The 13,336-nt window shown below is 46.2% G+C and overlaps 1 protein-coding gene across 5 annotated transcripts in view; it reads right to left on the reverse strand.

The window, feature by feature from the left end:
• The window catches only part of CNKSR2 (connector enhancer of kinase suppressor of Ras 2), a 546,683-nt gene that overhangs the window by 261,496 nt on the left and 271,851 nt on the right, over window positions 1-13,336 (reverse strand). The gene's annotated exons all lie outside the window — the stretch shown is intronic.

Raw genomic sequence — 13,336 nt, forward strand, 5'->3', positions numbered from 1 at the left:
ACTTGTCTTACTAACACTGCAGGAATCCTGCATCCTCTTCTGTGTAAGCTTCCGGTTTTTAAAGATATTTACATAGAACAAACATATTTCACAGCAATATTAGGCTTTCGTAGACCATTCATATCAGTTCTTGCCCAAAAAAGAGCTTACAGTCTTAGGTTCCCAACAATCAAGCAATATTTCTACCAGTATGTTTTTTGGATTGGAGGTAAAAGAACAATTCATTAGTGGAGACCAAAACAAACATGGGGAGAAGATAAAAAGGGAGTTCACTTGGTGTCCTAGGTGCAAGCTCAACACTGAGACCATAGTTCTAACTACTGTGACATCAGGCTGCCCTACATTAATTTATCAGTTGGTATTTCATAAAACATTGTCATATTATGTGCACTGGGGGAGGGGCGAGCGCTTGGTGAAATTGCAATACAGACAAGTGTCAAGAAAATAAATCCTTTGTAGCAAAAGGAAAGAGGGGGAGGGGGATTTAGTTCGGAAGGGGATTTGTGGATGACAGTGGTGATAGTAATGATATTAATCCAAACACAAAAGTCCATAAATCCTAGGTAGAGATATCGTGCACCTAAAATTTGCCTTTCGCGAACGGCGAACGCGAACCTCCGCAAATGTTTGCGAACGGGCGAACCGCCATAGACTTCAATAGGCAGGCAAATTTTAAAACCCACAGGGACTCTTTCTGGCCACAATAGTGATGGAAAAGTTGTTTCAAGGGGACTAACACCTGGACTGTGGCATGCCAGAGGGGGATCCATGGCAAAACACCCATGGAAAATTACGTAGTTGACACAGAGTTGGGTTTTAACCCATAAAGGGCATAAATCACCTAACATTCCTAAATTTTGTTTGGAATAACGTGCTTTAAAACATCCAGTGTGTGTATACGATCAGGTATGATGTTGTATCAATCAGGTAGTGTAAGGGTTACACCCGCTTCACAGTGACAGACCAAACTCCCTGTTTAACGCACCGCAAACAACCGCAAATAGTCCATTTGCAGTGGGTACAGTACAGTCTGTGGACCTGACACTCACTGGCAGGCAACTATAAAAAATATATATTTTAATTTGCAAGGTGCTGTGCCACGGAGCGGCGGACGCGAACAAGCGATGTTCGCCAGGAACTGTTCGCCGGCGAATAGTTCGGGACATCTCTAATCCTGGGTGGTAGAACTCTATGGCACTTGGTAGATAGGCAGTCAGCCATTGGAGTAAGGAGTGGCTCTGTAAATGAAGGGATGGAAGAGAAGCAGCGCCAATCTAAGTGCATTATTAGAACAAACAGAGCTTGAGGAAGTAGCATGCATGCTCCGAACGCGTGCTGTGATCACGCCCATAGCAGTCTCTCCGTCTTCCTGGTGATGCTCGGCTGTTCTGCGGTCCACTGCCCCTGGAGCACTGGAAATCACTGGCCCGGCTGGCAACGTGGGACGACGCGGACCTCAGCTCTGCACCCAGATGGGCTTCACTGCTTGGTCCCATTATACATGCCGTTTGGCTGCTTTTATCTTGTATACCAAATAAATGCTCTGTTTGTTCCAATACTGCACTTAGATTGATGCGGTTTCTCTTCCAGCCCATATTATGTGTACTGGATACACAAAGCCCTACGTGATACGATTCTCCTATTAAAAACATTCTTTCCAGTATGAAAATGCTTACTTTTACAGCTGTTTATGGCTTCTATACATTATGAATTCAAAATTGAGTAGATATTTTTGTCCACACAAACTCAAAAAATAAATGAATTTAAAAAAGTAGACATTAGGAAGCTGTAGGCTGCTTTACTATACAAAAAAACTTTTTTTCCCTCCAACTTAAGTGCCGCATCCCATGGGCTACACAATGGGGCTGATTTACTAAAGGCAAATAGACTGTGCACTTTGCAAGCGCAGTTGCACTAATTTTCTCCAGAGCTTAGTAAATGTGGTAAAAAAAAAAAAACAGAAAACATTTTTGTTTACACATAATTGGATGAAGGAACATAGCTTCACCACATTCTCTAAGCTCTGAGGAAAATGAATGCAACTGCACTTACAAATTTCTTTTAGCCTTTATTAAATCAATCCTCGTAGGTTTATGATCATTGATAGTGATTTTGGCTCATGTCTTGGGGATGCACAAAAAAAAAAAAAACACTTACTTTACCACTTAAGGGCCATACACACTATAAGATTTTCTGAAGACTTTTTCCTTTAGATTTACCAAAACCATATAATATGAGGTCAAACCTAAACACTTTCAATTTGTATGCAATCTGGCAGGCCCTTGCACTACATAGAAAAGGTAAATCTGAAGGAAATCTAACCACAAAAGTTGGATAGTGCGTATCCAGCTTTACACCTACTTACAATAACTAGATTCAGCAATACAGACAGCTGAAGTTTAATGCAAAAATCTTAGTAATCAAAAATACCATTAGTTACATTATTTGCCAGTTAGTTTAGTTAGAGAACCAGAAAGAAATGAAAGATTACACATCCAAGGCCACATTTTAAAGGAAGATTTTTATACAATTTTAGCTTTCTATCTGTAGATTGTTTTTTTGGTCACTTTTACTGAAGATATCTTCGGATTATAACTTTTGTTCAGTTTGCTTTAGAGAAGTTTATAATGGGGATACTACGGACATACAGCAAGCTCATACAAAATGACATTGCTGGGCATCTGTCTTAGAGAAGTACTCGGTTTTAAACCAAAGAGACTCAGTCACACCAAATAATTTAACTCAGCACTAATATTTATTATTATTAATAAAAGGAGAAACTAAGTACTTACCTTTCCTGCTAGCCGTGCTGCTAAACACTACTCCAATTACTTTGAATATTACCTTAAATTGCATTATTAAAAAGGGACACATCCAGGAGTGCCGATCACTTCGATCCCCTGCAGATCTCAATTGTTCCTCCTGCTGACTTCACGTTACTGCTTTCTCCTACAGGAATAGTACGTCAGCAGGAGGAACCAACAAGAACTGTTGGGAACCCTATTTGTATCAGTTGTACACCAATGCTTAGGATTAGCTTTCTGACCGATGTGTGTCACAATGTGTGTGGCATAGCTACATGAAGTCTCCACTGAGGCTGGGTTCACACTATTGCTAATTGGATGGGGGTTTCTCTGCATCCGATTTGCATGACAGGAGACTGTGACTGGCTCTGAAAGGAGCCGGGTTCATACATCTCCGTGGCAGCTGCAGAGCAGATTGCACAGAGGTCCTGTGCCTCTTTAGCTCCATTTCAGGTCCAAATTCAGGCAAAGATTTGAGCCTGATTCGCCCCTGAAACAGAGAACAGGCTCCTCACTGCCTGTTAAACACTCTCTGAAAGATGATACACTTAATGAAAACAGCAGATGTGAAAAGATAGTTAAGAACTTAAGCTCTAGTTCACATTGAAGCGTTTTGTCATGCGATTTGACAGGTCAAATTGCATGACAAGTGGCAGCCTATTGCCAGCAATGGTTCAGTTCCAATAAATAAAAAACACAGATGTTGCGGGATCTCCCCGATTTGCAAAAGTAGTTCCTGCACTACTTTTGCCGATTTTGGGTGCAACTTCAATAGACATCTGTGCATGAAGTCGCACAAATGTCTTTTAACCACTTAAGCCCCGGAGGATTTTCCTGCTAAACGACCAGGGGGTATTTTGCGATTCGGCACTGCGTGACTTTAATGGACAATTGCGCGGTCGTGCAAAGCTGTACCTAAACGAATTTGACGTCCTTTTTTTCCCACAAACAGAGCTTTCTTTTGGTGGTATTTGATCACCTGTGCGCTTTTTACTTTTTGGGCTATAAACAAAAGAAGAGCGTACATTTTGCAAAAATAACAATATTTTTCACATTTTTTTATATGAAATTCCCCCAAAAAAAAATGTAAAAATCAAAAATTTTTAACATTTTCGGCCAATTTGTTTTATGCTACATATGTTTGGTAAAAAAAAATCGCAAAAAGCGTATTTTTATTGGTTTGCGCAAAAGTTATCGCGTTTACGAACAAAGGGAAAGATTTTTGTCATTTTTGTTGTTTTTTTTTTAACGCGCAATGGCGGCGATCTGCGATTTTTTTTGCGGTACTGCGACATTGGGGCGGACAGATCAGACCCTTGACTAACATTTTTGACACTTTTGGGGTTACCAGTGACATTTCTACAGTAATCAGTGCTATACATATGCACTGTTACTGTAAAAATACACTGGTAGTGAAGGGGTTAACTTTATTTGGGAGGGAGGGGCTGTGTGTGTCCCTAGGGGCGTGCTTTCTACTGTGATTGGCTGTGGCTTCAGCTGTAAGGACACTGATCAACGGATCTACATAGTAGATCCGTGTGATCAGTGTCTTTACACCGAGGAGAATGACAGGCAGCTTGTTTACACAAGCCGCCTGACTTTCTCCCTCTCCCCCGACGATCGCCGAGTGACCGGCGGACATCGGGTCCGCCAGTCACACGCGCGGGGGGGTCCGTGACCGCGCGGGAGCGCGCTCGCTCCCCAGAGCCTCACAGGCTAGCGACGTAGACCTACGTCACTCTGCCTGTGAGGGGCTGACTGCCGCAGTAAATATACTGTAAACAGTCGGCAAGCGGTTAAGACACAGCTTTTAAATCATGCAATTTCGGATGAAGTTGCACGATTTCAAAGCAGTGTTCAGTGTGAACGAGGGCTTAAGGATAAGTTCACATCTGTAACATGTTACTTCTTACACCCATATTCAGTGTAACAAGTACAGATGTACCAGTTCCCGCACCCCCCCCCCCCCAAAGAAATCTCCCGTTTTGACTGCGAGCAGGGAATCCCCCCCCACTTGCTGTCACAATCTAAAGAAACGTGGCCATGCGGGGCTTTGCCTGCCAAGACACGTCATTCATTCATTCACAGTGTTCTGTTAATTAATGAACTACAACTACCAACAGTCTTTGCAGCTGTTGGCTTATAGTTCTCAATGAACTACCAGGGCACTGTTGAGTACTCTAGTAGTTCATTAAGTGTCATTGTGTAACTGCCTGCACATATCAGAGGTACAGGCAGACAGCTACACAGTCTGCAGGACCGTGGCATTACACCCATGATCTGCTGATTGTGGGTGCAATGCTTTGAAGTGTCCTAACAAAAAAAATATGCATGTATTCTTTTTTTTTTTTAGGAAAGGTGAACTTTTCCTTTAAAAGTAAAAGTAATATGTAAAAGCTTCTATGAAAATTTAGTAATTGGGTGTTAAAACTACTTTAAAATGGTGTCACACTCAAATACATTTCCTAAGCATAAGTCTACTCTTTTCATCAAAAAATAAAATATGTGAACCACGGTACTGTAATTAAGACACAGATATGAAGCAACAATATACAGCACATATGTTTCAAAACCCTTGCAGTGTTTTAAATGCAATGGGTAGCATTTGGTACAATGTACATTTACACAGGGTTAACACATAGGATAAATTTCAAAACACACCACACTAAGGCTCCATTCACTGATTGGCGTCCCTACATCGTGGGCAGAATCAGTGCGATTCTGCCCGCCATCCCGAATCATTGCAAATTGCGGAACGCCCATACGATTCCCGTCACTTGCAATGGCACCCCAAATGTGGCGAGATTTTGCTGCGACTGTCGCCCGACGAATTGAGGTAAAATCGCACAGACAAAATCGCGGGATGCCTGTCGCCCAAAAGAACTTCTTGTACTTCTTTTGGGTGACAGCCGTCCCTCGATTCGTTTTGTGCGATTGTGAACAGAGCCTAAACACATTCAATAATGCATGCCAAAATCCATTGTCCCAGCACGTTTTTTTATATCCGCCATTGCAGTGAGCTACTCATTAGGTCTCACCCTCTACTTTTTTGGCAAAAATCTCATAAATATATGGAAATCTCACTTTTGTTTTTCTAATACAACTCATTCAACAAAGACTGTGCTTGGCTGCTAAGAGAGAGACGATGAGAATGCCAAGAACTCAGCCAGTACCTGAATGAGTTTAATGTATGTACTGCTTGCCTATCTCTTCGAGAAATGAATCCTGCAGAGAATACAAATTTCCTCTTTCTGTCAGGGAGTTATGCACTGCAGAATTAGTGTTGCTAACAAATGAACAATTGTACATGACAGTGAGAGCATTAGCACCTGCATCTTGATAACTCATGCTGAGCTAAAATACATGGATTTTTTCAATCAGTCAAACAATTAATAATGATCATCTCCAGTGGATTTTTAGCAGATGTTCGCCTCAAAAATATCACTACATGGATTACAAAAAAGAAAATAGGAATACTTAGGCTGCCCATGCAAATAGGATTGTGTGGCACAGACCACTATGCCCATAAACAAGCAGGCTTTATTGCAGATTAGGTCTAAATCTATGTATACGCTGCTGAAATGGGCCTGGGTAAAACACTTGGCACTGAATCACATGCCTGTGTTTTCTTGGATGCCAATCATTTTTGGCAGTAGTCAATCTCACCTATGACTTCTGGCCTGTGTACACAAATGGCTACAAAGTAATAAAACAATTTTAGGTCATCATTTGTCATGGGTTAGATCAAAGCAGAAAGGCGCTTCTAAGCGCAGTATTACACTGTCGTTTATTGCATAAAATGGTTAAAAACACTTACAAGTTCCATAGTATAAAACAGCATATCGAGTGGTGTCACAGTCAGCCTGGTAATCCTGCTTGTCCTGGTGCTTCTAGAGGGAGGAAGAGCTGACCTGCAGCTATTCAGGAGGAGGTGATGGAGTAGCAAGATGGCCAATGGCTTCCGGGGACCATGTTGCAAAGCAGGAGGATGGAAGTGAGGTTAGGGAGTGGTAACATGTTTTGGGCATGCATGGTTAGCTCCTCCATCATATGAAAGAGCTAACCGCTCATGCTCCGAAACGCGTTATAACCCCATGATGTCACTTCCGGCCTCCTGCATTCCAACATGGTCCCGGAAGCCGTTGGGCATCTTGCACTCCACCACCTCCTCCTGAATAGCTGCAGGTCAGCTCTCCCTCCCTCTAGAAGCACCAGGACAAGCAGGATTACCAGGCTGACTGTGACACCACTCGATATGCTGTTTTATACTATGGAACTTGTAAGTGTTTTTTTTTTTTTAACAAGATTTTATTGAGGCTTTGTCATTTTACACAGCAAACAAAAGTGCAGTAGTCAAAGCATACAACGTAACAAATAAACGCATAAAATGAGCACACAACCAATAAGTCTAGGAAGGCGACAAGCCTCAAGTTTCTTTTTTTTTGTTATGTAAGAGACTATAAGTATCATTGGGACGTCCCCGAAGGGACCTACTGGCCATATAGTGAATGAGGACGGGGGGGGGGGGGGGGAAGGAGGCACGGGAAGACAAGGGTGAGGTGGGGGGTGGGGGGGGGGGGTGACAGGAACATAAATGCATACATCAACTTAACCAACGGCATATAGTACTGCGGTGTGTCGTATGGAGTCAAAGAGTAAAGAGATTAATACTGTTAAGCGAAACATCAAACGGTATCTTATAACTAGTAGTAGTAGGTAACCAGTCAGGAGTCATCATCATTTAGGCGGAATGGTATCGGGCAGTTCAGTGACAAACATGAGATCGGGTGGTCAACTCAGGTCCCCTGAAGCAGGGGGGAGTCCAAAGATAGAGAGGGGGCCTATCCATTTTTTCCTGAATCTGGATGAATGTCGGTGGGGGTGATTGGCAAGGTCCATATGTTCTAGTTTCCATAATGCCATGACATCAGCCCTGATTCCAGAGATAGTGGGAGGAAATGTGTCCATCCAGTGCTTGAGTATAGCCCTCAGGGGAGTTCTCATTCGAGGAGGTACTGAGTCCAGTTGTGTATCCAGGAAGCCGAACACCAAAGCATAGAAATCCTTGGGTAATGGATAGCCCACCAGGCGAGAGATGAAATTGAGTATTTTATCCCAGAAGGCAGAGATCATTGGACACTCCCAAAATTTGTGGAGTAGGGTGGGATGCAGAGAGTGGCAAAGTGTACAGTAATGATGGCAAAGGTCTTTGGATAAACGAAGATGCGGGAGGTAGGCCCTGTGCAGAATTTTAAATTGTTGCTCCCTCCAAAATTCATCGTGTACATTTTTGCACGTGTAACGATAACCTTGTAAGGCGTACGTATGCGCATGGGGAGAATTCAAGACTTTATTCCATGGAAGGGCAATTTGCTGAGCAACATTTGTAAGACTGTCCGAGTTGAGGGGTTGATAGATATGCAAAATTTTATGTTTTTGCGAGTGGATCCAGGAGTCTATTTGTGAGGTTTGGAATCGGAGAGCTTTGGAGGGGCATACTGCATTTGTGAAGCTGAGACATTGCTGGAGGAACAGGTGTTGGTTGGAGGTGACCCCATATAGCTCAGAGAGGTCCGCCAATGACAGGGGTGTCCCCAGTGCATCATTATAAAGTTGAGAGAACGTTGTCAGACCCCTTGCTGCCCAGGAGGAACAGATGCGATGATGTTGGGCCTGTGGGAACATGGGGTGGCCCCGTATAGGAAGGAACTTGGAGATGGTCGCAGGGACCTGCAGTTGTTTCCTGACCGCCCTCCATGTGGCGACAGTGTCTCTGACCAAAAGATTGGATTTGAGGTGTGCGGGCAGATCTCTATGTGAACAGTGTAATAAAGAGGACAGGTCGTAAGGTGCCACCATATTCGTTTCCAGCTCGTAATTGGTGTATCTGGACTCCCGTCGTATCCAGTCTAGGCAGCCCCTCATCAGGCAAGAAAGATTGTAGACCCTGGTGTTGGGCAGGCCGATCCCTCCCTCCCTTTTGGCGAGGAACAGCTTGGGAAGTGCTATACGAGGCCGGCGTCCCTTCCATAGAAAGGAGGCGAGGGCCTTTTGGAGTCTTTGTATATCTGCATGTTTCAATAGGAGAGGGATTGTCTGCATCGGGTACAGGAGTTTGGGGAAACCGGCCATCCGGAAGAGATGGCAACGGCCAAAAAAGGAAATGGGGAGAGAGTTCCAATGTTGGAGATCTGCCACCAATTTGTCTATGACAGGGGTGAAGTTTAAACGGTACATAGACGAGGGGTGGGGACCAATTTTAATTCCCAGGTAAGTGATGTGGGTCTTGGCCAGAGGTAACGGGGACGAGGAGGCCCAATGGGGCGTCCGCAGGACATTGAGAGGGAGAACCTCACTTTTGGAAAAATTGATGCGCATGCCCGAGCAGAGGCGAAATGACTCAAATATTGATTGGATGATCGGGAGGTCGTGAGGGGGGTCCGAGGTGAAGACCAGAACATCGTCCGCAAAAAGTGCGGATCGGAGTTCCGCGTCTCCCACCCGTATCCCCCGCAACTGGGGATGAGAAGTGAGTGTCCTGGAAAGGGGTTCGACAGCCAAATTAAAAAGGAGAGGGGATAGTGGGCAGCCCTGTCTAGTACCCTTGAACAGACGAAAGGGTCGCGAGGAATGACCCGCCGCCAGGACCTGTGCTGAAGGGGAGGCATACATGGCCTGGATCAAATGAAGAAAGGGGCCAGAAAAGCCAAATCTCTTCAGGACCATGTCTAACCATGTGAAGCTGACATTATCGAATGCCTTTTCAGCATCGAGGGTAATTATGGCACAGTTCTTGGCGGGATCATTCCGGGCAGCTTCCAGCGCCACGAGTACCTTCCGAATGTTTGAGGTGGCCGACCGCCCCTGGGTGAAGCCCGCTTGGGCTGGGTGGATGATGGTGGGGAGGAAGGATGCCAGTCGATTGGCCATGATCTTGGAAAGCAGTTTGGAGTCCAGGTTGAGAAGGGAAATGGGACGAAACGAGCCAGGATCTAAAGGGTCTTTGCCCTTCTTCGGGATAAGCTTAATGTGAGCCTGGAAACCCGTGGGGAGATAGGGGTGGCCCTGGAGTATATAATTAAAGACTCCACAGAGGGTAGGTGCTATGTCAGGGGCCATAAGTTTGTAAAAATCGGAGGTGTAACCATCCGGGCCAGGGGCTTTATTAGGGGGGAGTTGTTTAATGGTGGAAAGGATTTCATCAACTGTGATGGGTGCATTTAGAAAAGCGAGATGTTCCTCTGCTACTGAAGGTAGATGTGCTGTGTCTATTAGTTCCACTGCCTTAGCCTCATCAATAGGGTCCGGGCCATAGAGCGAGCTATAGTAACGCTCAAGGACCTCCACTATTTCAGAGGGGGATTCCACCACAGAGCCCTGCTTGTTTCTGAGTGCAGTGATATTAGTTGGAGTGAAGGGGGGCTTGCATAGGGAGGCCAAAAGTTTTCCAGGTTTGTTCCCAAATCTATAGAATTGCCAATTTCGAAAAGAGGTGTGCAGACTCTCCTGTGCCTCCGTCCACTGGTCAAAGCGCAATTTTGCCAATTTCCAATCCTCCCTGTGTTGAGGGGTATTGGAGCGGTTAAGTGTTGCTTGAGCCTCCCGAAGGCTCTTGCTAGCAGTCTGGTACTCCGCATTCACTCGTTTTTTGTAGGCCGAGGCATAGGACAGGACGCGTCCTCGTAAAACAGCTTTGCCTGTCTCCCAGAGGAGGGTCGGGGAGCAGTCAGGGGAAGAGTTGTGCGCCAGGAAGTCCTTCCACGTGTTGTGGAGGATAGGGCCGATGTTTTTGTCTTTAGAAAGATAAGAGGGGAACCTCCACGTTTTCTCCCCCGGGGAGCGGGGATTGAAGGAAACGTCTACTGCCACAGGGGCGTGGTCCGAGATCGCGATGTCATGAATGGAAGTGAGTGAAGTAAAGGGGAGCATGGGGTCATTAGCAAATATATAATCTATGCGGGAAAGGGAGTTGTGGGGATGCGAAAAGAATGTAAATTCTCTGTCGATTGGATGGGTCAGTCTCCACATGTCCGTGAGTAGCAGACTGGAGGCGAAAGAGGCTAGGCAGGTAGAATGGGGAGTTGAACGTGACTGGGCTGAGATGAGTGGCCCTGCCCTATCTTCCGCGGGGGACATGCATTGATTGTAGTCCCCCACCACCATCAAAGGTAGATGGAGGTAGGGTGCTAGCAGGGGTGTGAGGGAGTGGAAAAAGGATTTAGGGGGAGGAGTGGGAGCATAGATCCCCACAAGGGTCCATTTTTTGCTGCCCGGTTTGGAGGTGCAAAAGCGCTACCCGGCCTTGGTCGTCAAAGTGTGAGGAGAGGAGGGCACTGGAGAACCGTTTATGTAGCAGTACCACCACTCCACCTTTGCCCTTGATGGCAGGGGAACCATGCACCTGACCCACCCATAACTTCTTCATGCGATGGAAGTCATCGGCATGGAGATGAGATTCCTGTAAGATCGCCACGTCTGCCTTCAGACGTCTGAGATGCCGAAGCACAGCCATGCGCTTGTGGGGGGACCTGAGGCCCTTCACATTCCAGGTTACCACTGTCATCTGAGCAGCCGAGACTGGATAGGACTAAGGAGCTGATTCAGATACCTGTAAGAAAACCTGTCAACATTTGAATGACTCCATACACCAGAAAACATACAACATGGTAAATAATGAAGGGGTAGGTTATGAGGGGGTAGGCTAGGAGAGAGGGTGAGGGTGGCCCTAACTAGGCCAGAGAACAAAAGTCCCAAGGGACGCATAGTGGGAAGCCTGTACTTCTCTTTTTTCCGCATGTAACAGATATCATAGGAAGAAACAGCGTTACCGGGGACGTTGCTCTGTGCCCTAAAAAGGCTGGGATAAGTGCTATCTCTCAATCCTCGGTAGGGAGGAGAGGAGGGAGGAGGGGACTTGGTTCCCACAGATCAGCGCCCGGCAAAGCCGCTATCACATAGGATAATGGCCGGTGAGACCCACGGGCCGCACTCCAAGAGAGCACCCATGGGTATCCCCGGCCCTCACTCATTGAACAATTAACGCAGAACAGGAGAGAATAAATGAAACACATCAACAATGTTACCCAACCAAGTATGTAGAGGAGAAACTCCGAAGTCCGTGAACAAAGGTTTCCGCTCTGGCTCACTGACCATTACTGGAAAGAACAATTTAACTTTCAAAGTTCCAAAACCAAGCAGATCTCAGCGGGTACGTGATCTGGATCTATGGCCCACCAGCCGTTGTTTCTTAGCCGATCCCCTCCTGGGGCTTCTCTGGTCCCGAGATCCTGAAGAGTGATGGGGGGGGGCGATCCGCGGGGGAATCCAGAGTGATATGAAAGGCAGACTGTAGGTAATGGCTGGCTTCCTCTGGGTGAGTGAAAGATCTGACATCCCCTGAGGCGTCCGTTATGCGAAGCGTGGCCGGGTACGCAAGCGTGAACTTGATTGATTTGTTGTAAAGCACTTGGCATATTGGCTGGAACGTCTTCCTGCGCTTGGAAACTTCCTGAGAATAATCAGCAAATATCAGGAGTTTGTGACCATCCAATTGCAGTCCTTTAGAGTTTCTGAAAGACCTAAGTATATTTTGCCTGTCAGCATAGTTGAGATATCTGACTATTATAGGACGAGGGGATTTCCTTTCATTTGAGGGGGGGCCGATCCTGTGTGCCCTTTCAACTGAGCACGGGGAATGTATGCCCAGGGCTGCAGGGACGCGGGACATGCAAATGTCAGTCAGCAGATCTAGTTGATATGTTTCTGGCAAACCAATTATGCGAAGGTTATTTCGCCGAGAGCGGTTCTCGAGATCATCCAGTTTCTCCAGTATATAGCGCTGGGTCTGCCTAGCATGTTGATCGTGTGTGAAGGAGTTTTGTACTTCTTCCTCAATGTCAGAGACACGGTGCTCAAGCTCTTGCAGCCTATGGGTGTGTTCTCCCAGTTCCCGCCGGAGCTGTGCCATCCCGGAGGCAATCGCTTTGTCCACCGCCGCTGTAATAGTCGGGGACAGCAGGGCGGCTACCGCTTGGGCTAGGGAAGCCACCTGTGCGTCAGGGAGAGGGGACACTGCAGTCTGTGACACAGAAAGTGCTGGTGGCGAGGCCGCATCAGCAACCTCCATGGCGCCTGAGGCCTGCTCCGGAGCGGGACCCCTGTTCGGGGGGGCAGACGAGTGGGGGCCGTGGAGGACAAATTTATCCATCCCTACCGGTTCCGTAGTGTGCTGGGAGTCCGTCCCGAGGATCGTTAGGCTCGGATGGGCAAAAGAATCCTGATTATGAGCGGGTGAGTCCGGAGCCGCTGTTCCGCGCTGCCTGTTACATGGGCGCCGGAACCGGAAGTTTTTCTTGTAAGTGTTTTTAACCATTTTATGCAATAAACGACAGTGTAATACTGCGCTTAGAAGCGCCTTTCTGCTTTGATCTAACCCATGACAAATGATGACCTAAAATTGTTTTATTACTTTGTAGCCATTTGTGATAGAAGATTCCACCTACTCCAGTATCTTTATTCACCACTGTTCGATA

This window comes from Pelophylax lessonae (genome assembly GCF_965119305.1).
Source record: "Pelophylax lessonae genome assembly, chromosome: 2".
NCBI classification, from domain to species: Eukaryota; Metazoa; Chordata; class Amphibia; order Anura; family Ranidae; genus Pelophylax; species Pelophylax lessonae.